The sequence below is a fragment of the Cricetulus griseus genome, chromosome 2, assembly GCF_003668045.3.
Source record: "Cricetulus griseus strain 17A/GY chromosome 2, alternate assembly CriGri-PICRH-1.0, whole genome shotgun sequence".
Taxonomy (NCBI): domain Eukaryota; kingdom Metazoa; phylum Chordata; class Mammalia; order Rodentia; family Cricetidae; genus Cricetulus; species Cricetulus griseus.
In genome coordinates, this window is record NC_048595.1 from 58,160,669 (window position 1) to 58,187,331 (window position 26,663).

A 26,663-nucleotide genomic window follows, 5' to 3' on the forward strand; every position below is an offset into this window, starting at 1 on the left:
TCTCATGTTAGGACTTTGCCTTGTCCTTATTTTACTTAGGGGAAGAGCCTTGTTGTCTCTCCAAAGTCTTGTGAGTTTTTTGTGTAATGAAAAATGGGAAAAAATTAAAAACACATGTGAAACTCACAGCCCAGCATCACTAGACCAATAAAAAGACTGAAATTTCTGAATATAATTTTTCTTCATACAATAATTATGATTTCATCAATATCATATAATACCTTTCTCCCATCCTTGTTAACTTATCAATACATACCTTCTAAAGCACAGTTTAAAGAATGATGAGATACAAATTCACTGAAGAATAATTAGGGAAGATCAAGTTGGGGGAAAATGGATTTATTGAGAGAACATTTGATCTCTGATATTTATAGAACTAGATCTATAAGCTATGAAATATTAAATATAACCTTAATGAGAGACAGACTGGTACAAAATCACACTGAAAATCTACTTCATGAGATTCTGTTTCTTGATATGTTGTCTGGTTTTATTTTTATTTATTTGTATATTTGCTTGTTTGTTTTTCAAGATATGGTTTCTCTGTGTAAAGCCCTAGCTGTCCTGGAACTAGGTCTGTAGACCAGCCTGGTCTTGAAATCACAGAGATCTGTCTACCTCTCCTCTGTCTCCTAAGTGCTGGGATTAAAGGTGTGCACCACCAATGCCCAGTCCCATGTCTGGTTTTAGATATGTCTGAGGGAGTATCTGAGCCTGGAGATGAAATAACCAGGAGTAAACATTTATGCAAAATTGATGCTGGGGATATCAGATGAGGAATTTAAAGGAATTGTGTTTAATATTCTAGGGGATTTGATTGCAAAGATTAAAAATACATATAAATGTAGTTTTGTAGAGCTAGGGATAGAAACTCTAAAGCAGAATAAAAAGAAAAGCCAAATAACCAAAACACGTGAAATAAGTGAAAATTATCTTTGATGAACATAACAAGTGCTGTCCATGATGAGAAAAGACAAGCAAGCTTGAATACAAGTACATAGGCCAAAAAAGGTAAAGAAAATATACAAAATAGAACACAATACTCCAAACCATGTTATAGTACTTTTAAAAGTACAGCACACACACTTGCTGCATATATGAATATATACAAGTTATCACACATATGCTTACACAAGTTTCAGTATGAAGAACATTTATTACTATGGCTCTGGTAAGGGTATGTTTACTATACTCAGCAGTCTTTGTCTGTGGATACTACATATACACATATAATTACTGGGTTATATATACACATATATTTACTGGGTTAACAGAAAGAGAAACATGAACTGAAGAGTTAGTTGACTTAGTAATGATCAAAGCACAGAAGTTTTGAAAAAAACCTGTGACTCTTATCTTACAAACATTAAATGGCAAACATCAGATCACAGATCCAGGAAGATAACAGAAGACTAAGAAAGGAAATAAAAAAAATATACTGAAAAGCATGTTATGTTTAAACTAAAAATAATTAAGACAAAGAGAAGTATTAATCAAAACCTAAATTAGGAGTAGGTATTTATTGAAGAGCAAAGACAGTATCACTAGACTACCAAAATGCATTTAAAGTTTGTAAGTTGGTACTATAATTTATGAGAAGAAAAAAGACCAGAATAGTTAACAGAACTGACTGAAACCCAATTTTGAGGTCACATAGGGGAGGGAAATGTCAGAATACTTAGACAAATGTCTCTTTCCATAGTTGGGTAATTCAATTGCAAGATGAAGATTGGTACTTTTTATTTCTCAGAAATAAAGATGAGAAATCTTTGTTTAAATGAGAAACAACTAAATTGAAACAATAAGGTCTTAGGTTGAGGGGACATAAGGGCCAACTGAAAGTGTGCCCATTGGCAAAAGTTAAAGCAAAATATATAAAGTGGTATTAGTCTATAAGCCAACACACAAAATAAATATTTGTCTAGTTGACTCAGAATTATAGGAATAAATGATTGAGTAAAATAATTACATATTGCAAATAATAAAGCTAGATATGCCATCCTTAAAGAAATGGTTCATAAATCTTCATTTTGTTAGTATGAAATATGCATAATGATTTACAAATAGTGAACAATGTGACAAACAAAAAAATAAATACAAGAAAGGACACAGCAGCATTGGCCTCAGTAAATAAAGTGAACAATAACATCACATTGACAAACACATTCTAAAGTTTATATTCAAAGCAAAACTGCAATACACATATGCTGTAGAATATTCTTCAGGTGTAAGAAAAGTGAAATCATGAACGTTGAAGGTAAGTGGGTATAAACAAAAATTTATATTATGTGAGGTAACTCAGATCCATATATACAAACATCACATGCAAGCTCTCTCATTAGAGGCTCTTTGCTCAAAATCTTCAGATGTGAGTACATGGCCTGGATCAACTACAGAAACCATCAGTAGCAGCTACCAAAAGGACTCATGACTAATACAGAAATAACTGGTTCTCAGACATCAGCAATTAACTACAGAAGAAGCCTGTTTTCATTTTCTCTATCCGTTCTTCAGTTGAAGGGTATCTAGATTGCTTCCAGGTTCTGGCTATTACAAATAATGCTGCCAAGAACATAGCTGAACATATGCCCTTATTGTATGAGTGTGCATTCTTTGGTTATAGGCCCAAGAGTGGAATTGCTGGATCTTGAGGTAGACTGATTCACATTTTTATGAGAAACCGCCATACTGATTTCCAAAGTGATTGTAGAAGTAGACTTATTCACATTTTTATGAGAAACCACCATACTGATTTCCAAAGTGTAAAAGTTTGCACTCCCACCAGCAATGGAGGAGTGTTCCTCTTTCTCCTGGTACATTTACACAATGGGGTACTACTCAGCAGAAAAAAAAACAATGGAATCTTGAAATTCACAAGCAAATGGATGGAACTAGAAAACACCATCCTGAGTGAGATAACCCAGGCACAAAAAATAAACATGTGATGGGGGAAATACTTCTGTGTATGCTTATAAATAAAGTATTTGCTTGGCCAATGAGACAGCAGGTTAGGCTGGACTAGGAGTCAAAGAGGATTCTGGGAAATGTAGTAGAGAAGTGGTGTTCCAGACAGGAAGTGACATAGCAAGGAGACTCATATTTAAGAAGGAGAAAAAGGAAGGGCCCTCTTTTCCCCTCGGCTCCTGCTCCAGCGGCACGATGTGATCCACCAGCTAGGAGGGACGCCAATAAGGCGTCCGATAAGATAAGTCTTATAAAATATATAGATGTATGATAATTGAGACTGAGCTAACAGATGAGAATCCTAGTCATTGGCCAAGCAACATTGTAACTAATACAAGTCTCTCTGTGCATTCATTTGGGCCTAACTTGGGCAGGCAACTGGCGTAAAGCTTACACGTGGCAGTGGGGCTCAATGGCTTTTGGCAGAAAGATTTATCGTAACAAACATAGTATGTACTCACTCATATATGATTTTTAGACATAAAGCAAAGGATTACCAGTCTACAATCCACACTGCCAGAGGAGCTAGGAAACAAGGAGGACCCCAAGAGAAGATTGCATAGTCCCTCAAAGAAGGGGAGGGGGACAAGAACCCCTGAACAAAGTGGGAGCATGGGGCAGGGATGGAGAGGAAGGAGGTGGGAAGAGAGAAGGAGGACTGAGACAGGGGAGGAATAGAGGAGGGCAAGAAAGGAGATGCCTTGATAGAGGGAGACAGTACAAGTATGGATAAAGGTATGGCATAGGGGAAATGAAAGATTAAAAAAAAAGCCTCCAATATCTGACACTTTCAGAAAACTAATGTGAGTATTCTTACTAGTTTTTGTCAACTTGACACAAGCTAGACTCATTTGAGAATGTTAAAAGAGAAAAAATTCACTAAGAATTTATTGAAAAATGTTCTTCATAGACTCCCTACTACAGAGGAAGGGGAATCAAAACTTGGATATGTTTCTTTCCATGTAGTACTGAAAACTTTAGTAGTCCAAACAAAAGTTATCATGTTGGGCAAGCAGAGTAAATCTCATTTCTTCACATTTGTATCTTCTGAATATATACTTTAGAAGTCTCATATATTAGTCAGGGGTTTTCCCCACAGTGTAGAATTCTTTTTCTTTTAATTATTTTTATAAGTTCAAATTAGGGACAAGCTTGTTTCACATGTCAATCCTTTCTCCCTCTCCTTCCCCTCATCCACATCCCTTCTACCCCACCCTGACCTATCCCCCACTCCATCCACCCTCCACTCCACAGACAGGGTAGGGCCCTCCACAGAGGCTCTGCAAAGTCCATCACATCATCCTGGGCTGGGCCTAGGCCCTTCCCCATGTGTCCAGGGCAAGAGTGCATCCCTTCACATGGTATGGGCTCTCAAGGTCCCTTCTTATACCAGGGAAAAATACTAATTCACTACCAGGGGCCCCCTAGAGTGTGGAGGCCTCCTAATTGACATCCATGTTCAGGGGTATAGATCAGTCCTCTGCTGACCTCCCAGACAGTAGTATGGGGTCCTTGTGCTCCCCCTTGTTCAGGCCAGCTGCTTCTGTGGTTATCACCAGCTGGGTACCAACCCCTTTGATCTTCTTTCCTTCCTCTCTGCAACTAGGTTTCAGAGTTCAGTTCAGGCTATATCTGTGGGTGTCTGCTTCTGCTTCCATCAGCCACTGTATGAGGGCTCTAGGATGGCATAAAAAGTAGTCATCAGTATCATTATAGGGAAAGGGCATCCACCATTGCCTAGATTGTCAGTCTGTGTCATACTTGTAGGTTTCCAGAAATCTCCATACTGCCCGATCTCTCCTCAGATCTATAATGGCTCCCTCTGATATGGTAACTCTCATACTGCTTCCCTCTATTCTTCACCCAATTCAATATTTCTGCTCCTACATTTCCTCCTCTCCTCTTCTCCTCTCATTCTGGCAGATCCCTCTTCCCTACCCAATTAGCTCAGGAGTTCCTGACCCTTCCCATTCCTGGGGTCTATGCATTTTTCACTTATTGTCCTTCATATTTCCTAGTTTCTTTGTTGAAGAGGATTGCAGGCTGGTAATACTTTGCTCTATGTCTAAAATTCATATATGAGTGAGTACATACCATGTTTGTCTTTTTGTGGCTGGGTTATCTCACTCAGGATGGTTTCTTCTAGCTCCATCCATTTGCCTGTGAATTTCAAGATTCCATTGTTTCTTTCTGCTAAGTATATTTTTTTCCATTGTATAAATGTGCCACATTTTCTCTATCCATTCTACAGTTGAGGGGCATCTAGGTTGCTTCCAGTTTCTGGCTATTACAAACAATGCTGCTATGAACATTGTTGAACACATGTCCTTATTTATGAACATGCATTATTTGGGTATATGCCCAAGAGAGGAATTGCTGGGTCTTGTGGTAGACTGATTCCCATTTGTCTGAGCAACTGCCATACTGATTTCCAAATTGGTCTTACAACTTTTCACTCCCACCAGCAATGGAGGAATGTTCCTTTTTCTTCACATCGTCTCCAGCATAGATTGTCAATTGTGTTTTTGATTTTAGCCACTCTGGCCAGTGTAAAATGGTATATCAGAGTTATTTTGATTTGCATTTCTCTGATGGCCAAGGATTTGAGCTATTTCTTAAGTGTCCTTCAGACATTTCAGATTCCTCTGTTGAGAATTCTCTATTTAGTTCTGCACCTCATTTTTTAATTTCATTGTTTGGTGTTTTGATGGCTAGCTTCTTGTGTTCATTGTATATTTTGGAAATCAGCCCTCTGTCAACTGTGGGGTTGGTGATGATCTTTTCCCTTTCTGTGGGCTGTTGTTTTGTCTTACTGACTATGTCCTTTGCCATACAGAAGCTTCTTAGTTTCAGGAGGTCCCATTTATTAATTGCAGATCTCAATGTCTGTGCTACTGGCGTACTGTTCAGGAAGCAGTCTCCTGTGCCAATTCTTTCAAGGGTATCTCCCACTTTCTCTTCTAGAAGATTCACTGTGACTGGATTTATGTTGAGATCTTTTATCCATTTGCACTTAAGTTTTGTACAAAATGACAGATATGGATCTATCTGCAATCTTCTGCATGTCCAAATCCAGTTGTGCCAGCACCATTTTTGAAGATGCTGTCTTTCTTCCATTGTATAGATTTAGCATCTTTGTCAAAGATAAGGTGTTCATAGGTGTGTGGGTTAACATCAGGGTTTTCAATTCGATTCCTTTGGTGTATCTGTCTATTTTTGTGCCAATAGCAAGCTATTTTCAGAACTATGGCTCTATAATAGAGCTTGAAGTCAGGGATAGTGATGCCTCCAGAAGATCCTTTATTGTACAGCATAGTATTGGCTATCCTGTGTTTTTTGTTTTTTCCATATAAAGTTGAATATTGTTCTTTCAAGGTCTGTGAAGAACTGTGTTGGGATTTTGATAGGGATTGCATTGAATCTGTAGATTACTTTTGGCAAGATAACCAATTTTACTAAGTTGATTCTACCTATCCAAGAGCATGGGAGATCTTTCCATTTTCTGGTATCTTCTTTAATTTCTTTCTTTAAAGACTCAAAGTTCTTACTGTACAGGTATTTCACTTTTTTGGTTAGTGTTACCCTAAGATATTTTATGTTGCTTATGGATATTTTGAAAGGTGATGTTTCTCTGATTTCTTTCTCATTGGATTTTCATCTGTATATAGTAAGGCTACTGATTTTTTTAGTTAATTTTGTATCATGCTACTTTGCTGAAAGGGTGTATCAGCTATAGGAGTTCCCCAGTAGAGTTTTTCGGTCACTTATGAGGACTATAATATCATCTGCAAATAGTGAATGTTTTACTACTTCCTTTCCAATTTGTATCCCTTTGATCTCCTTTTCTTGTCTTATTGCTCTAGCTAGAACTTCAAGTACAATGTTGAAGAGATATGGAGAGAGTGGGCAGCCTTGTCTTGTTCCTGATTTTAGAGGAATTGCTTTGAGTTTCTCTCCATTTAGTTTGATGTTGGCTATTGGTTTGGTGTATATTGCTTTTATCATGTTATGTTCCTGTTCTTCTTTTTCTCTCCAAGATCTTTATCATGAAGGGATGTTGGATTTTTTCAAAGGCTTTTTCAGCATCTAGTGAGATGATCGTGTGGTTTTTCTTTTTCAGTTTGTTTATATGGTAGATTTCGTTGATGGATTTTCGTATCTATGTTGAACCATTGTTTCATACCTGATACACGCTACCTGAATGGATATGAAGACAGAATCCATCCTTCTGCTGTATACAAGAAACACACCTCAACTTTAAAAACAGGTGTTACCTTAGAGTAAAGGATTGGGAAAAGATTTTCTAATCAAATGGGCCCAAGAAACAGTCCGGCATAGCATTTCTAATATCTAACAAATTAGATTTCAAACTAAAATCAATCAAAAGAGATGAAGAAGGGCATTTCTTACTCATCACAGGAAAAGTCCATCAAGATGAAGTCTCAACCCTGAACATCTATGTCCCATATAGGAAGGTACCCACATTTGTAAAAGAAACATTACTAATGCTCAAACCACACATAAAACCACACACACTTATAGTAGGAGACTTCAACCCACCACTTTTACCACTAGACAGGACCACCAGACATAAACTTAACAAAGAAACAAAGGATCTAACAGAAGTTAGGACCCAACTGGGTTTAACAGGTATCTATAGAACATTCCATCCAAACACAAAAGAATATACCTTCTTCTCAGCGCCACATGGAACCTTCTCTAAAATTGACCACATAGTTGGCAACAAAGCAACCTCCACAGATACAGATACAAAAGAATTGAAATAACCCCCTGTATCTTATCAGAACACCATGCTTAAAGCTGGAATTCAACAGCGATACAAATTGCAGAAAACCTATAAACTTGTGGAAATTGAATAACACCCAATTGCACCATTCCTGGGTTGAGGAAGCAATAAAAAAAGAAATTAAAGACTTCCTAGAATTTAATGAGAATGTAGACTCAACATACCCAAACTTATGGGACACTCTGAAAGCAGTGCTAAGAGGAAAGTTCATAGCACTAAGTGCCCACATGAAGAAACTGGAGAAAAGTCACTCTAGAGAATTAACAGAACAACTGAAAGCTTTAAGCAAAAAGAAGCAAACTCACCGCAGAGTAGTAGACACCAGTACATAAGCAAACTGAGGGCTGAAATCAATGAAGTAGAAACTAGAAAAACATTACAAAGAATCAATGAAACCAAAAGGCAGAGAGAGAGAGCACGCTAACAAAATCAGAAACGAAAAGGGGGATATAACAACAGACACTGAGGAAATCCAGAGAATTATCAGGTCATACTTTGAAAACCTGTACTTCACAAAATTGAAAATCTAAAGGAAATGGACAATTTTCTGGATAGATATCACTTACCAAAATTAAGCCAAGAACAGATAAGCAGTTTAAATCAACCTATAACCCCTAATGAAATAGAAGCAGTCATCAAAAGACTCCCAATGAAAAAAGCCCAGGGCCAGATGGTGTCACTGCAGAATTCTACCAGAAATTCAAACAAGAGCTAATACTAGTATTCCTCAAATTGCTCCATACATTAGAAGCAGAAGGGACATTGCCAAACTCTTTTTACAAGGCTACAATCACTTTGATACCCAAGCCACACAAAGATACAACTAAAAAGGAGAACCACAGACCAATATCCCTCATGAACATTGATGCAAAAATAACAAAATATTGGTGAATCGAATTCAAGAACACATCAGAAAAATCATCCACTATGATTAAGTAGGTGTTAAATTCTTCTTAATTATGTAGCGCTTTTAAGTAAGTTAACAAAGCACAAAATCAGGATTTCATAGTTGAATATTTCTTCCTTTGTACCTGTACTTCTATCAAGGGAAAATACCCAAGCTATCATGTTGATGGACAGGAGAACCTGTGGGGCAGAGCTACGTTACACCTGAAAAGAGATGCCCACTTCAAACATCAATAAATTCAAAACATGACTGGCAACCTAGTAAAACTAGGAAATTACACCAAGACTACATCACTGAGTTTCCAAGCAATGCTTAAACCATTTATTGTCAGGCTAGTATATTTTAGGATAGTCTTATACACAACATTGTTGAGATAATGTGCAGCAATATAAATAGGATAAATTTTATGACATAATTCTACATGTAATAAACAGGAAGAATCTACAAACCACCAGATTCTATAAATGAATTAAGGAAGTTGGTGGATACAAAGTTAATACTGAGTATTTTATTACATTTTGTAGATATAATTTTCAGCAATAATAATTAGAGGTAAAATGTTATTTATGAATTATAAATATTACATTTGTCCAGAGAGATGGCTCTAATCAAAGTAAAGAATAACAGTAATCTATGGGTATAAATGTAAATATTTAGAAGGCAATTTTATGGGCACATCATGACTATTACTAAAACAGCAGAAGTTGCTTAGGCATCAGAGCATATAATCTTCTGTTAAATGGGCTTTGAGCAGGTAAACAATTCCAGATTTAATTCCACCCTGTAGGGCAGGCATCATATCCAGTCAGCAATCAGCCAGTTACTGCATAGGCCACACCACTATTGCATCAGTGAGCACATCCTACAGTCAGCAGTGCTGCAGACAAGTAGGATATTTACAAAGTATACAGAGAGCCAAAAGTATGTGAAAATGAACTTAACATCATTTTCACTGCCATCTGAGAAAATAAAATAAAATAAAATAAAATACACATTGCTAACGAAAGGGGAATCCCTAACAATTGACTTGGAAAGCTCCTTGATAAATACTCAAATAAAACACAGATGAATGCAGCTCTTGTAATTTCTTTCCTACGTACACTCACAGAGAAACCTGCACTTACATCCGCAGTGTGCAGGTACAATAATCTGCAGAGGTTTCTGAAGGTTGTATTTTCATTTTGTGGTGTGTGTGTGTGCGTGTGTGTGTGTGTGTGTGTGTGTGTGTGTGTGTGTGTGTGTGGTCTTGGGGTATTGGATACCCTGGAACTGAAGTTCCAGGCCACTGTGAGCTATCCAACATGGGTGCTGAGAATCAAATTCGAGTCCTCTACAAGAACAGTATACACTTTAACTGCTTATACCTCTCTCCAGTCAAAAGGTGGTTTCATGGTAGCTAGTATCTAGGAACAATTAAGTGTCAATATGAGGAAATAGATTAATAAATTTTGCCATTGTCATAGAATGTAATATTATACAATACTGATCACAAATTACAGAAAATGAAGAAGCACTGACAGGTTTCTATCAGGTTATGAAAGAGGCACAAAAGTACGACTATTAATTTTTTGGTTCTATTTATATGAATTCGGCAGACAGGGAAATAATGAAGCTATAGCTTGTCATAATAACCTGTAATCAAATTCTCATAAATGTGTATCTCCTGTCCCTAACTCTTTGAGCTGCCCTCCCGCAGCTTCCCAGTTTCTCTGATTCTCTGCAGTGACTCCAGTGGGGGAAAAATCTATAGTTATTCCACCCTTCCCTCAATTATCTCCCTTGCCCCCCTGCTGTGACATAGATTCATCTTTAAGAGAGCCTTGTTTCTAAGTGATGTGAGACTTTGAAGAACTGCATTCTCCTTTCCTAACTTATGGCTTGGTTCCTTAGCCTTCTGACTGTCACAGGTTTAATAATCAACACAACACCCTGAAGGAAAGATCATATCTGAGTGATTCAGTTTTGTTGGTCTTCACTATTAAGACCACAAAATACTTTTCCAGCTTCTGTCTTTATTATGAAATGTACTATCTCCAACAGGATAGCCCTACTCCATGTTTTAAATCCAGATTAATAATTAAAAGGATCTTGAGGAGAGTCAGATCCTTAAACCATATCTTATTTATTCTCATTCTGTAACTGATTTCTGTAGTCTTCACTATCCTGCTCACTAGTGTGTTTATTTTGTTTTTTCCCAGCATTACAACGGTATAACTGATTATTAAGTTAGATATTAAAATATGAAAATCTGATGTTAAGTGTGTGCAACTAAGTTAATTAGCAAAGCCACATCTAATGCAGTTACCTTTTGCATGTATAGTGACAATGACTAAAATCTCATCCTTTGGTAAGTTTTAAGTTTATGCCGCTTCATCAGTGATCACAATCACTATGCTGTAATGTTAGGTCTCCAGAATTTCTATCATCTTATTCAGAAATTCATTGCTCTTTGACCAACGTCTCTCCATTCCTCCTGAAGCCAGCTCTCAATACCCATGATTCTAAATGGGCTCTGGAACTCAACCTCCTGAGATTCCCCATACACATGAAGCAAGATAGCTCACTTCTCTGTGCCTGTTGCATTTTGATTACCAGTGTCTTTCAGGTCTGTTTCTCTAAAGAGCAAGAATCTTTTTTATTCTTATCACTGATACTATTTCATTCTGTGTGTACACAAATTCATTAGTAATAGACAACTGGTTTGTTTCCATATCTTTGATAACCCACATTTAATATTGCAAAATTTTTAAGGTATATTTTAATATCAAACAGAGATGATGATGATGTCACTCCTTTCTAAGGACACCTGAGCCTGCCAAAAGATGTGTTTCTAGAGTACTCTGTAGGAGCTGGACAGGATTTTGAATTTGCTATAAACAAGTCATTTCTAGCTAGGATTCCAAGAGAATATCCAACTTAAAAAAACAATTTCTTGCATTCACTTTATTGAAGCAAGTTTAGAGAAGAAAACAGCCTTTTTTTCTGTAGCTAAGGATAGAAAATTATAAGGACTGGTACTAAAAAATCCAAGTGACAGCCTGCAGCTTCATTACAAATACCACCTGATTGAATCGTTTTGAGGGGCTGCCCGTCTTCAGCACTCATGTGTGCTGTATCTTAGACTGAAGTGGGAGAAAATTAGGGAACTTTCAAAATGAAAACTGATTTCATAAATTACAGCCCAGAAAATAACAAAAAGAGCTGTCATGCCCTTTAACAGCGCCTCCTTTCATTTCAGCAGCATCTTTTGTCTTCAACCTTTGAGCCTTGCTATTGTCGCTATTGTACTCAAACCCAAGCTTTTCTTCTTCAGTGCAAGCACTAGAAAAGATACATGAAGATTTTTGTGCTGATTAAAGAGAATGTGCATGTTCAGATAACTTTTGCAAGACAAATTGTTAAGATTGAGGACGTGAAAGCCTAAGACACATGAAAAACAAGTATCAACTATTAACAAAATAGAGACAGATCATCGTGGTATGAAATGCACACAAAAAAGCTCACCAGGCCCAATGCCCAAAAATGGGAAAGATAATTTTACAAAACAGTGACCAAATGGCAACTCTTCAGATGTGTGAGAATTATAGCCTTTCAGCCTCTATTTTTTGAAAAGGTATAACCATAACCACAGAAAAATGTAATAATCTTCTCAAAGCTGATGTACTAAAGATTTTTATTCAAAGTATATAATTGTTTATTCTGAAATATGACTTGTCCAAACCTATAAAATATACCTATGTAAAGGGGTGATTATTTATTATCAATTAAAAGAGCCAAGCATTCATTCATTTTTTGGTGCATTTATTCATGAGTTAATCAGATGTAGAGTACATCTAGGCTACATATAAAAACAGAAAGCAAAGGAATAAATGTCTCTGCCTTATAGGATATAGATAAAATTTTATGTTCACTAACATACATTTTTAATCAATGAAACACTCTGTATTGAGGCTAGAATAGAAAAGTGAGGTGGAAGAACTTACCATCAAACAATGAAGTTCTTAAGAGAAAGATATTGACGTCGAATTCATTTTTCCAAAGTATTAAATGTAATACTGAAAAGAAATTAGATAAGATGAGCACATGCAGGAAATAAAGTAAATTGAACATGTTGCCCAATTATAAAATCAGGAAAATGAAAAGAAATCACTGTATTAAGAGGAAATTTTTGGAACTGTTTCCATTGTGTGCATATATAGGTAGATAGTAGGATGGATATTGTGAGCAAATAAAGAAAGAGAAGAAAGAAAAGCTGGCAGGCAGACAGAAGCAAGAAGGAAGTAATGGGGAAGGATGGACAGACAGACAAACAAATGAATGAATGAACTGGCTAAAGCCATATCAAACTTTCTATTAGACCAAATGACTGAACTTTGAGATTACAGGAAGCCAAAATTATCTGGAGACATTTTTAGTCCCTTTGAAAGCAATTCATTTACATGCATGTCTCACCTAACATCCTTGTGACAATAAAAAAGAAAAAAATCATTAGCAGAACACTAGCTTCCTTGGATCCAAAGGCTGAGAATGTCCTCAAGACCATCTGAGACTTGCAGCAAAGCTTTCCTTGCTTCTCTGTAAACACTTTGATTGATTCATTTCTTCGCTCAGTTACTAACATTCTTCTGTAACCATTTGCACAGTAGTAAAACGGGATAAGGGAAACCTGAATATATGTTCAGGGGCCATGGTCATATATTATATGTCTGATATCTGTTTGAGAAGACAACTACATTTATGTGCCCACAATACACAGATGACACTTTGACTGACTGTTGGGTTATACTTATTTTCCTCTAAAACTCTTTAACTATTACAGACTGCCTGAAATAAAACAAATAAGGCTAGACATTTCAAGTCCCACATTCTTCCTCAGTCTCCCTTTTTCCTACGTGTGAAAGATTTTTTCTCTTTTCTTTTTTAATTCCTTAGAGGTTTGATAAAGTAAATAAAAATGTTTGTGTTTATAAAGTTCAAGGTTAATTTTTGGGGATCATCTTGTTCAAAAGGAATTTTAAAATCTAATGGAAAATGATTACAGGTATTTTGTTATTTAACCTTCATCCCCCCATGATACATTTCCAATCATTGTGCAAACCTGTAAGCCAGGGATATAGTCTGTAAATATTCAACTATATCTTCATTATTATTCTTTAATTTCTTTCAAATATCTTTACAAGAAGATCATTTCTATCTTCTTCTCCTAACACTAACTCAATTTTAATCCCTTGATGTTTTCATTAAGTCCTTTAATGACAAATTTCCCCAAATTTGTTTCTTCATGTGATACATCCTTTCTAATCCAGTTATAAATGATTACCTCAAAGGTATAGTCTTGGTTAAGTGTTTTGAATGGTATATTTTCTAATTCAGGTGAAGTGAGTTTTACTTTTGCTCAAACACATTTTATTCTAGACTTGGATTTTTCCTGCAGATGGCACATGCCCATTTCCTTTCCTGAATTTAGTCATTCTTTACCAAGTTCTTATCATGAACATGTCCACATAGATTGAACCATTTCTGGTCATCTTGATATTTGGGAAGCTGTTCAGTGTGGCTATATTCTTCACTAACATTGTGCTATGTTCAATGCCTATTTTGTTTTTGATTTTGAACTTAATTTTGAAGCAAACATAGCTGATTTCTACTACCATTCACTTCACTTGCAAGCAAGATACAGAAATATGTCTTAAATGAGAATTAAATTTGATTAGCAAAATCAGGAGACATTCTTGTGGTAAATGCTCTGTCTATATCAGTGCTCACTCCACTTGGAAAGGGAGAGAAATTTCATCCCATTCATGCTTGACAGGGCAAGAAATACTAAATTGACTTCTCTTGGAGAACTGGACATTTTTATGGTGTAAGCATTATTAACTTGCTGTGTTTAACAATTTTCTCCCTAGTAATCATTTCATTTTTCTCTGGTAGAACAAAAAGAGAGACTATATATTTTAAAATTTATATAGTTTATTACAAGTATTTTTTAAATGTTTCTGAAAAGATTTAAGAGTTTTAGATTGTACTAGAACAGCAACTTTCAATCCATTTACTCAAAGAAATTAGACTTTACTATAGCATGATTGTGTTACCTTTCCATTTCCTTTGCAAAACAAATTGCGAGTGATCACTGAAATCAAATAAGAAATGAAGTTTTAATACAATGCATCCTAAATTAATACAAAGTTTTAATCTGCTCTAGCATCCTAAATATTTGGAGTGTTGAAGAAGCATGAATCAATGGAGAAATAAAGGAAATCAGGGAATACTGTCTGGAGTTCACGGCTTTACTAGACCTATGGGAAACAAAGAGTCACCATATAGACAATATCTTTTAAATCTTGATTTAAATCTTAGAATCATTCTAAGTCTCCAATCAGTGTTTGTTAAAGAGCATCCTAAGTGATGAAATCAATGACATCTCTGAATAGTCAATGTAAATGAAGACCCAGCTGTGCACCCCAGCAAAACTTTGTATTTCTGATTGTCCTAGTTTCCTCCTGTTGCCATGACAGAACACTCACAGAAAGCAAGTTGAGGATGAAAGAGTTTATTTCAGGTTCCAGGCTACAGCCCATCACCAAGGGAAGCCAGGGGAGGAGCTAAAGGAAAGAACCTAGAATCAGGAAGAAAAGCAGTGATTATAAAAGTTGCTTACTGGCTTGCTCAGCTTGTTTTCCTATATCCCTGCCATCTTCTCAGAGTGGCACCACCCACAGCAGGCTGGGCTCCCCCACACCAAACATTAACAAAGAAGATGACCCACAGGTTCACCCACAGACCAATCAGATCGAGTCAATTTCTCAACTGAGTGTCCCTTTTCCTGGTGACTCTATAGTTTGTTTCATGTTGCGAAATACTAACCAGCAGATTGATATCAGCTTTGGAAAGACTAAAATGAAGATGATGCTCTAACTTACAGCAATATGGTAAAATTAACCATAATATAAACATGAAGAAATAACAACAATGTTTAATTTGTACATGATAAAATAACATGCATTAGTATTAGTGGTATTTGAATTATTTGTAACCATTATAACTACTTCTCTTAATAGTCTGCCATATGAATATTAAGCAATTTTCATGTTTTCCTTATTTTGTCTACAATAGAGCCAGACAAATTTTGACATAAATTACAAATTTACAAGAGTCTGGGGATGGAATTTATCTAAATCAGGCATTGTGTTTGGATAAAGCTAAAATAATTTAAATTCCTACTGAAATTTAACCTTGAAAATAATTATCTGTCAAAATTAGCAGGAAAAAGTAAACAGCATAAAATCTATGCTACGTCTTATCTGGGCCTTCAAAGCTACTTTTCATCCTGAGTAGTTCAGTTCTGACAAAGATGCCTACTTGAATTATCAACACTTTGAAAAGCAGAACTAAGCACTCTACTTATTCATATTTACAAGATATTATCCTCCAAATAATAAGCCACAGCAATGCAGAAAATAGATTTAGTTCACTAAATAAATATGACTTTTAGCTACAGCTGTATAGAATTTGGAACAAAACCATTTATTTTGCAACCTAGCATATAAAGTCAACACTATCAGATTTATGAAAGAAGTAAAGTACTTCTTGACCCATCTTTTTTCCACTTTGGCACTTCATATTATTTCCCAGTCTTTCGTATTTCTTCACATTTAACAAGAATCTCCTGCAGAGAGCTTACCATTCCCCAACTTGCTCTTACTATTACCTTCTACTGAGAATCTAATATTGCTCCTGATTTTCAACTTCTAAAGATGCTTGTTGAAATATCATTTTTCCCAGAGACTTGCACATTATTTTCAATGCAACAGCTAAGTAAATAATCTATTGTTCATCTTCTTTGCTTTATTTTTTACTTATATCACAGCCCAGAAACTCTATGATGCCAAGAACTTGATTTTTTATGTGTTTGGTTCCTATGTATCTACCCAGGTTGTTACTTGGTAACTTTGCATTCATATTTTCATACTTTGAAGTACAAATTTCAAGATGATTCAAACAGGAACTAATATAGCTGTAAACGTGAAGAGTTAGATTAAAACACAGACTTTCTATGACACTATTATAATGAGCCTGGGTGTTAAAACAAAGGAGGATTTCTGAAGAGCTCTAGCTCTATGGAAGATTACTAATATGGGTAATTTTTAATTTGCAAATGACCAACGATTTCTTTACCAATAATTTCTCTAGTCACTGTGCAATCTGGTCATCAGTATTAGAATATTTATAAGCTGGTCATCAGTTCCTTGTATTCATTTTGTTCTATTATATTTGTTTTTTGGATCACTTGTTATCACTTCATTCAATTTATTCAACAAATATATATTTTCAGCTATGTTAAGCTTTTTAAAAGGGGAAATTCTTTTTTTTCATTGAAAATAGATTCTTCTGTCATGCAACACAACCTGGCCATAGTTTCTCCTCCATTTACTCCTCCCAACCCCATCCTCCTCCTCCTCCTCCTCCTCCTCCTCCTCCTCCTCCTCCTCCTCTCTCCCCTAGATCCACCCATCCCTCTGTTTCCACTTCAGTAAAGATCAGGCCACCAAAAAATGATACCTAAACAGGCCAAAAAAAGATACAAGATAAGACAAAAACATTCATATCATATGAATGGGAAGCAATCCAATAGGAGAAAAAGAGTACTGAGATCAGGCAAAAGATTCAGAGACACACTGACCCCCACTGTTAGGAGTCCCAAAAAATACCAAGCTAACAACCATAATGTATAAGAAATTCTTAATGGTCAGTCATTAAAGATATGGTGTTGCTATAAATATCAGCACACCAAAGATTTGGAACTAGAATAAATTAATGTGATATGGAATAAAATTTAAAATATCTCAAAAAACCTTAAATATCAAAATGCTTTGCATATTGAGTAATATATGCTAGAAAAGCAGAATTGTTTTAGCTGTAAAAGTTAAGTTGCAGAGCCTATGGATAGTTAGAAGAACAATTTACTCACTGCCTTTATTATGGTAGAATAAAACATGAACACACTTGTTTTTAAGGAAATATTGTTTCTTCTAAATTCAAAGATTTTATTTTTATTTTTAAGGCCATAGATGATTCTCCCTTCAGTTGTAAAATGTTAATCATTGTACCCATAACCAAATAGTTCTGAGGTGGATATTAAAATGATTACATTTAGGGGGAGTGATTTCCCTGTCTACATTCGTGCCAGAAGGTCACTTTGTGACTGTGCTTCTATCCTTATGACCATATGATTGCTAATGTTTGTTTGGGGTTTTGGTGAATGAATGAGTTTTATTGTGATTCCTTGTCAGAATATGGGTGAGGGGTTATTGATAGGAGTGGAAATAACACAATGACAACAGCATCACCAAAGCCATCCGGACATGTGTGACAGTTCGTAAGATGGGATTGCTTGCACATTTCTCCCTTCTGTTCTTTTCTTTGCCTCTGAAATTAAGTAGTGCTCTATGACAGGTTTTGGCCAATAGCCACTGAATGCAAATCACTTCTTCCATTTTCAAGCCAGGAAAGGATTGTTCATGCCCCTCACTCTTACTCCTTTCTGGAAATGGCACAAATCTCTGTTCAGCTTACCAAATTTTCATGGAACAAGTTCACCAATGATTTACATTAAGCATTTGCTATGAACAAAAGTTAAAATTTCTACAAAGCCAGTGAAGCTTCAAGACTACTATAGTATAGAACAACCCTTTTAGGCTGAGGTTAATTTAAAAGTTAGCTTGTCATTAAGTCACAAATTGAAAATGAAATAATGGATCACTACAAAGAAGAGTGGAGTGTTTTACTAATACACATATCAGTGTTTGATAAGTATCAATAGTACCAATACTAGAGACCAAGGGCATCATGATACCCATAGAACCCTTCGTTTAATACCTTATGACCTTTCATATCCATACATGTTATCTAAATAGATCTTGTTTAAAACAGCAGTGAAAGTAATTTCTCCAAGGAAGTTAATTGAAATGAATTGTTTTCAGTTGTTCTTTTAGACAATGTATATTGACTGACAGCTGTCTACATCATATTCTATGACAAAACATACCAGTTCTTATGAGAATAATAACATAAATATTCATATAGCTGCAATGAAACAGCCAGAAATCATGTGTAGGAGTAACATTTAAGAACAAATGATGATTGGCATTTTGGCTTCTCTCTCACCAGATTGTCCAATGATTTCCATTTTATCTACCTTCCCTTCTCTCAGCAACAGTCCTAAGGTCCAGTAACTAACCAAAGGCAGGAAGCCAAAGCAAAGGACAGCGAGAAAGGTTAGTACAACTCTTCTGTGTAATATTTGTTAGACAAAGAATTGATTCTAAATTGAAAACTTGCATTAAAATGACCTACTGTTCAGAGGTAATCCTCTCAGCCATTTGAGAGAAATCACAAAATAAAGTATAAATTGCCATAAAAATTTTATTATTTTGTTACCTTTACATGAACTCAGTCACTTTACTGGTCACCCCTTGGGGAAGAGATAAATGACTCTTCCTGACAGCTAACTTGGACCCACTTCTGTTTCCCATTTTAACTTTCATCCATTAATGAAGAAGGTTTGTGACAATTCCAGACAAAAAATGCCAAGAAAAATATTTGTAACATAATTTAAAAGCAATGGCGGTCACCTGGACCTGCCACTCTGCCATATAAAGAAAAGGGCTCAGGTAAGTCAAATATAAGATTGCTAAATTATCTGAACATTTGCCTCCAGTTTGAAAACTGCAGAGATCGTTTTTTTTGACTGTTAGCTGTCATGGTAAAGACACTACATATATATGAACCCTATAGTGTGCCTGTGTATCTGTAAGCCTGTATCAAGTGATTCTGCACTTGCTAATTCATCGACTATTTATCTTAGTGTTTATATTCCAACTAAATGATGGCTGTTTAATTATACTACAAATGAGTTTTGCAAGCCAATTGTATGACAGATGTTACTTACTCCCATAACAACTGTGAAAAGATCAAAGTAGTACATCTAACAAACCAAAATGCACTATACTGGATTATGTTTCTTAGTCAGCCCCTCTTTCTAGAGATACAGGTTTTCCATTGCTGTCAAAATGGGAGGGAAAGAATCCTGGAACAGAATAGCCAGCCAGAAGTCTTATTGTGACTAATCAATCAGAGTTTAAGATGGATTATAAAGTAGATTCTACTTGTAATGATAACAGAATGCTGGAAATACTTTTTCCCCAAAACTCAAATTTGTTATATGTTATATATTTGCCAAGTAATTACAAGACGGCAACTGAGGAAAGGAATCCCCATTTTCTCTGTATATAGAAAGACTTAGCAATAATTACTGAAACATTTTCCCAAAAATTTACGTATTTCATAAAGAGGAGGCTTGTATCTGGCTAGTATCATGGCTTAAATATAGTAAGAATTCTAATTGCAAATTGGACTTCTGTAGGCAGAAGTTTCTGTTCCACCAGCAGCTCTCAAATAAACACACTGAGGCTTACATTAATTATAAACGCTCAGCCAATAGCTCAGGCCTCTTACTGGGTAACTCTTATATTTCTGTTAACCCATATTTCTTATTTCAAGTTGTGAGAAGATGCAGAGACAAACAAGATACTGAGAAAAGGTACCAAGTCATGTGATAAAGAATAGATAAGAAATATTGGTTGATTTAAATGTAATAGTTAGCAACAAGTCTGAGCTATTGGCTTAACATTTATAACATTAAGCCTCTCTGTAGTTACTTGGGAGTGGCTTACAGAACAAAAACTTCTGCCTAAAAGTTTCTATTCATTTTTTAAACTTTCTTAGTCTTAGGGGAAGATTTTGTTGTGTCTAACACTTACTTCAATAAACCCTTCTAGATAGAGCTCTGTTGTGGCCCTCTTTATGTTGTCTGTTGGTATCATGCCAAGATTTTTAATATGGAGGAAAAATAAGAACGCTTAAAACTTTAAAGCCCAATAATGTAAGAACTAAAGTCTGATTAACTGTAAAATAAACTTTCCACATTAAGTGATTCTAAAACAAATAAAACGAGAACAATGCCTAAGAAGTAACTCTAACCAGTTTAATGTTGCATTCTCCAGCAAATTAAGATAATATCTCTCTGATTAGCATAGAAGTAATAAAAAAATGGATCCTCCTTCCTCTTAGCCACAGTATATTCCACACTGCAAACTTCACTACTTCACTTTCTTCTTGTGTGTATGTGAAATTATTTTCTCTCTGACTCCTTTCCATAGCTCATTTTCATATCATGTAATGATTTCATGAAGAAATGTGAGTTGTAGTCATTAAAGTAGGCACCAAATAAATCCATTACTCATTTTACACTCTGTTTGCTTTATTCTGATAATAATCAAAAGGAAACCTTGCTTGGCCATGAGACACAGGCAACATGGTACTACTTGCAGTAGAATCGCCTTACCTGAAACCCAAGCACTTGCTGACTTAATACATTTTGTGATGAAAATTGAGTAGCTTGTAGTAGAGTTTCATAAAGCTGTCAGATTTTGAGCATTAATTTTTATTCTCCAAACTAAAACAGTGAGAATTTACCTAAGCTCAAGTCTTACCAGGACTTTTTTATTCTTCCTTTTCTTCACACATGTCTCTCATTTTATGACAAGGGAATAATTTGCTAGCTATTAATTTCTACAATCTAAAGTTATTTTTGATTACATGAAATAGTCACTTTCCCAACTTAACAGAGGTACAGGGTGTTATTTGAATCAATATTAATAAATTATTAACTATGAATCTGATGATAGTAATGAATAAACCTGACATTTATAAATTATGTTACTGCCAAAAGAAATCACACCTTTACAAGCACCTTAAATAGGCCACTGTATTTTTCTGAATTTCTTAACCAACTTTAGTTTCTTCCCAGTTGTGATTTATCAACTGCTTTTCATATCAACGCAAAATTACAAAGAATGGGATCTGTTTCTTCTTCTCATTCTTTCTATATGTTCCCATATGTTCTCAGGGTTGATCATTTGGCACTAGATAACTAACTAGTGTGCTCTTTCTTGGAGAATACTTGTTTCTCCCATTCTCAATATTTCTTAGATTATAGTATTTCCATGTGTAGGGTGGAGGCCTAATGGACAGTTCACTGTCCACTCTGGCATGTCTACTGCCATCATCCTTGTTCTGCTTATGTTTGGGCAGTCATGTTGATGAAACATTATGTGTGTAGCTTCTGATGTACTAAGGGACACGATCTCACAGAAAATTCCCTTACCCTTTGACTCTTACAATCGTCCTACCTCTTCTTCCACAACATTCCCTGATCTTTAGGTGTGGGAATGTTTTGTAGATATATCCATTCATGCTGTGCTTCACATCTCTGCATTTTTATTGGTTGTGATTTTCTGTAATGTTCTCTTTCTATTGCAAAGAGAAGTTTCCCTGATGAGAAGTGAGGATACACTTAGCTGTGGGTATGAGAAAAATGTCTATATGGCTGTTAGAGATTGTGCTATTTTAGTAAATTAGTGGGTATAGGTTCTCCTTCAATATTCATTTCTTCACTAGCATTGAGTAATAAATAGGTTTCCAGTACCAGGCATCATTTCCTCTTATTGAGCAGGTCTGAAGTCTAACTAGAAAGCTGTAGATTACTGCCGATGTATGTGCAACTCTACTGAACCCTTAAGGTTATTGTATCACTGTTGCTACCTTAGAATTATCACACTGTGCTGTGTGATAAATTGATGTGACATTGCTGTAGTTCATAGGCTTCATAACTGGGTAGTACTCTTGGTTGCTTCCTTCCTTTGGAAGCTTGCATGACACCTTATAGTATCATTAAAACTAGTCCACAGGGATGAGACATTCAGGTCAGCTTCAGCTCAGGAGCCCATGGACCCTGTTTCTGAAGTGTGCTGTGTTTTTAACAATAGGAACGTAGCATATGCTTTTTGGTGCAAGAAAGAGCAATAACAATAGGCTGCATGTGTGTTCGGAGTCGTTTGGACAGTCATGACCTACAACTCAAAACAGGGTTTCCCATTCCTGCTAGGTGGTCTTTTGTCTTCAGAGGTGCTTCTCCCATCTAAGTGATGCTCTCTCCTGATCTGACTTCTTGAATTCATTATTCCAATTACACCCTAACTATACCTCTCTGCCTCAGTTGCATATCCCATGCTCAGTTATTTAAATGGTTCTTCTAGCTAATTAGAATAAGAAAGATGTCTTTAAAATGGGAGATTTAGGCATCTAGTAGTTGCCACATTAACCAAATGATTAAAAAATTTCAGGAAGAACAGTGGGCTAACCTGACATCACACACTTCATGAAATATAGTAAAAGTTCTAGTATTTTCTTGCCAAAAAATTGTAATCAAGACCTAATCATGCAGAAATAATCCTGTAAGCTCCAAATGTGGGGCTTTTTATGAGACAATTAGCTTTTTTACACAGAAGAAATTAAATATCAGAAAAAATCTAATTACTATGCTGTGGCTGGTTCCTTGCTTGGGAGAAGGACGTAGGTTTTTTGGTCCCTTTTTCTCCCTTATTCTGAAACTACTGAATGTGAATTTTATTTTCTGAAAGGTTGTGAACTAAAACTCTTTGGAGATGGGCTAGATGTGTGGCACACAATGCTTGCTTGGAAGAAATGCATCAGTGGTAGCTCCTCATGGGCAGAAAGCACAGCAAACAGTCCCCACAATGAATGTTCTATCACAGGAGGAACTGGGCAGGAGCATCTGTTAGGGGCTTTTATGACAGATCAGTATACAGACAATGCTGCCAGCAAGGGTTTTTCTCCATTATAAAGCAACAATCTTCAGGAGAATTGGAGTCACTAAAAGTGGGAAAACAGCTTGCTTTATGAAAGATGCCACCTTTTCTGCAGCAAAGAAAGCACCGATCTGATGCTATTAGTCTTTCTTTAGCTGCGCAGGTGGCAACTGTTCCATGTTCCAGTTCAGCTCCCCAAGGTTACAGCTGTGAACTTGGGTAATGACTGTGTTTATTCTCTGCCAGGCTTAAAAGTCTTCAGGGTAAACTTTCTGTTTCATTCTTTCCTCTTTTTTTTTCCTTGCTTCTGATTTAAAATCCCTTCTGGAGCAGATACACCTATCTCTGTCTTCTCTAGCTCCTGTGCTGCAGAATAAGGTTAGCATTATTTTTGTATGCTTGTGTCATTTCTTCTAAGAAGAGATACAGACAATCTTAAGGTTAGTTTCGTTAACATATGTATTCCTTTGTTGTCAATAAACACAGTCATGGCAATTGGACATCAAGTAATTAATGCATGAGTACCATTAATGTATTACACAGTTTATGTGTTCATGCAACTCCAGCCTGACATTACAAGAACAATCTCTACTTCTGTTAATCTGTATGCTTTCCCAGGATTTTATCAAGAGCTCCAGCCCTGCAAAGTGTCGCCTGTACAGCAATTAGTGTGGGAGTCCTTCAGAGGTATCTCATACTTGCTTTTGAACAAGTCATCCCATTGTGTTATGAACATAATTTCTTCTCTGGTTTGGTTTCCATAAAGAGCATAAAGACATCCCCATGTACAGCAACACTGCTGACATGTAATAGTCTCTCCAAGGGATCCAAAGTATACCATTATATTTTTTGGAGTCCCGTGTACAAACGTGAATACAGAATATGACTGTCCTTTCTTATTTCTTTTCATGTCCATAATTACTGATTAACATCCGCAAAGATTACCATTGTTGACAAAGAACAACACGGCATTGGCCTCATGCCAAAAAAAAAAAAATACCACTAAGCAAATAATAATCACAATTTGAGTGAGTATCATCATCATTGGGGGAATCTCAGGACAGAATGATGATGATTGGATAGTTAAAGTAATTGGGTAGCAAACCCAGTCCAAGGAGCATCTCTGAGGTTAAAACATAGTCTAAGTAGAAAGGAGAGCTTAGATTCAGCCTGTTATTGCATATATATATATATATATATATATATAATATATATATATATTTGAAAAGGATATATACAAAGAAAGCATGGAGAAGACATGAGAGGAGTTATGGAGAGCTAATAATGGTGAAAGTAATCTAAATACAGTACTCATTTATGAAATTCTCAAAACAAGTAAATTAAATAATCTGTGATTATAATGAGATAACTGTCCATTCATAGTTAAGGATTTGCTTAAGCTATGTCAGTGTATGGACTGAATATGTCTGGAACTCTTATGAAATGATTTCTGTGTTTATGTAACAATATATTTTATTATTTATTCTCTCATACTTTACATGGCACAGTTGTCCCTCTCTCCACATCCCCCATCTCCTCCCCCCAACCTTCCTTTGCCCTCAGACCCACTGCTTCTCTGTTTCCCTTCAGAAAAGGAATATCTTTTCAGGAATATCAACCAAATTCAGCATAGCAATTTACAACAAGATCAGTCACAAACCTTCAATAGGAAAAGGGTCCCATGAGCAGGCAAAAGAGTTAGAGACACTCCAGTCCCACTGTTAGGAGTCCCACAGGAACAGTAAGCTATAAAAAAATATATGCAAAGGACCTAGTGCAGACAAATGAAAGATCCATGGTTGTCATTTCAGTCTCTGTGAATCACTATGAGCCTTGTGTAGTTGATTCTGTGAACCCTGTTCTCCTGATAACCTTGACCCCTCTGTCTCCTATAATCTTTCTTCCCCTCATCTGCAGGGCTCATCATACTTTTTGGCCAGTTATATTTAACACTATCCTAGATCTCTGAGCTGTCCAGCCTCTAGTCCCAGGCCATTCAAGCAGTGTTGGGCATGGGCTCCTTTCATGGTGTGAGCCTCAAGTTGACCATTCCCACAGGTTCTGTGCCACCATTACCAAAACATATCCCGTAGGCAGGACTGATTTTCGTTCAAAGGTTTTGTGATTGTGTTGGTGTCCTATTGCCACCACCTTCATATCCCCTGTTACTAGGAGTTTTTTTCTATTATCACTCTCGTAGATTCCAGGGAGTTTCCACTGCACGAGGTTTTCACATGAGGTCCCCAGAAATGTTCCCCAATCCAGCCGTCTCTCCCTGTACTCTCCCCCTCCATCCCTGTAACCCTTGTATTTCCTCCACACATGCTACTAAATTTTTCTTACAGGCATAGATTCATGGCCCTTGTTTTTATGTTGTACAATTTGTCTGAATAGTAGATTCTGTAAGTGTGAATTCACCTATTTGCAACATTACATATGTAACTGCAAAATCTTTTCTTATAGCACTTCCATGCTCATATGACAAGTTCTGCACTGTACACAGTATTCGTATCACCTGCCACTCAAATGTGGCCATGAAATATGATATTGTGTGTCTTGATTCATTTCTTGTTCTGTAAACAGCAGTTCCTTTTCAGTCTATTTACTAATTGTTGGAGAGTTCACATTTTAAATGACCACTAAGCACTGTGTTTGCATTCCTAAATGCAAGAAGATTGTTATGTGCTTTATGGAAAAATTACTTGTATTAGATAAGCACTGTTATCTACGTAATTATTAACTTAATTCTATAGACTATATGTTCAATGGTTGTGAGCTAAATTAGGTATGTTTAAGTAAAAAAAATATATGATAAGATTACTTATATAATGAAGGTGATGTTGATATTGGGAAATAAGGGAATATTCAGGAGGTAGGAACTAGTTGGAAGAACTGTTTGTATACGCTTGAAGACTAAAATAGAATCCATCGACTCATCTCACTTACTGTCTGCTGTAAGTCAAACAGGTTTGCTCCACCGTACACTTTGCCCTCATGATGCTCTACCTCAAAATGGGCCCAGAAATAATGATTGAATAGCTCTAAGATAATCATCTCAGTTATTTTATAATAGACAAAAACTGAATAACACAAGTAACAAACACATTGTGACCAGAGGGGTAGAAGTACTTAACCTCATATTTACTCACCAACTGTAATTTGGTGTTCCCTGATTCAGTATCCACAGAAATGGTATAAAAGATAAGCACTTTTCATAATGAGAAATTATTGTGCTTCTCTTTGGCTTTTACTTTGT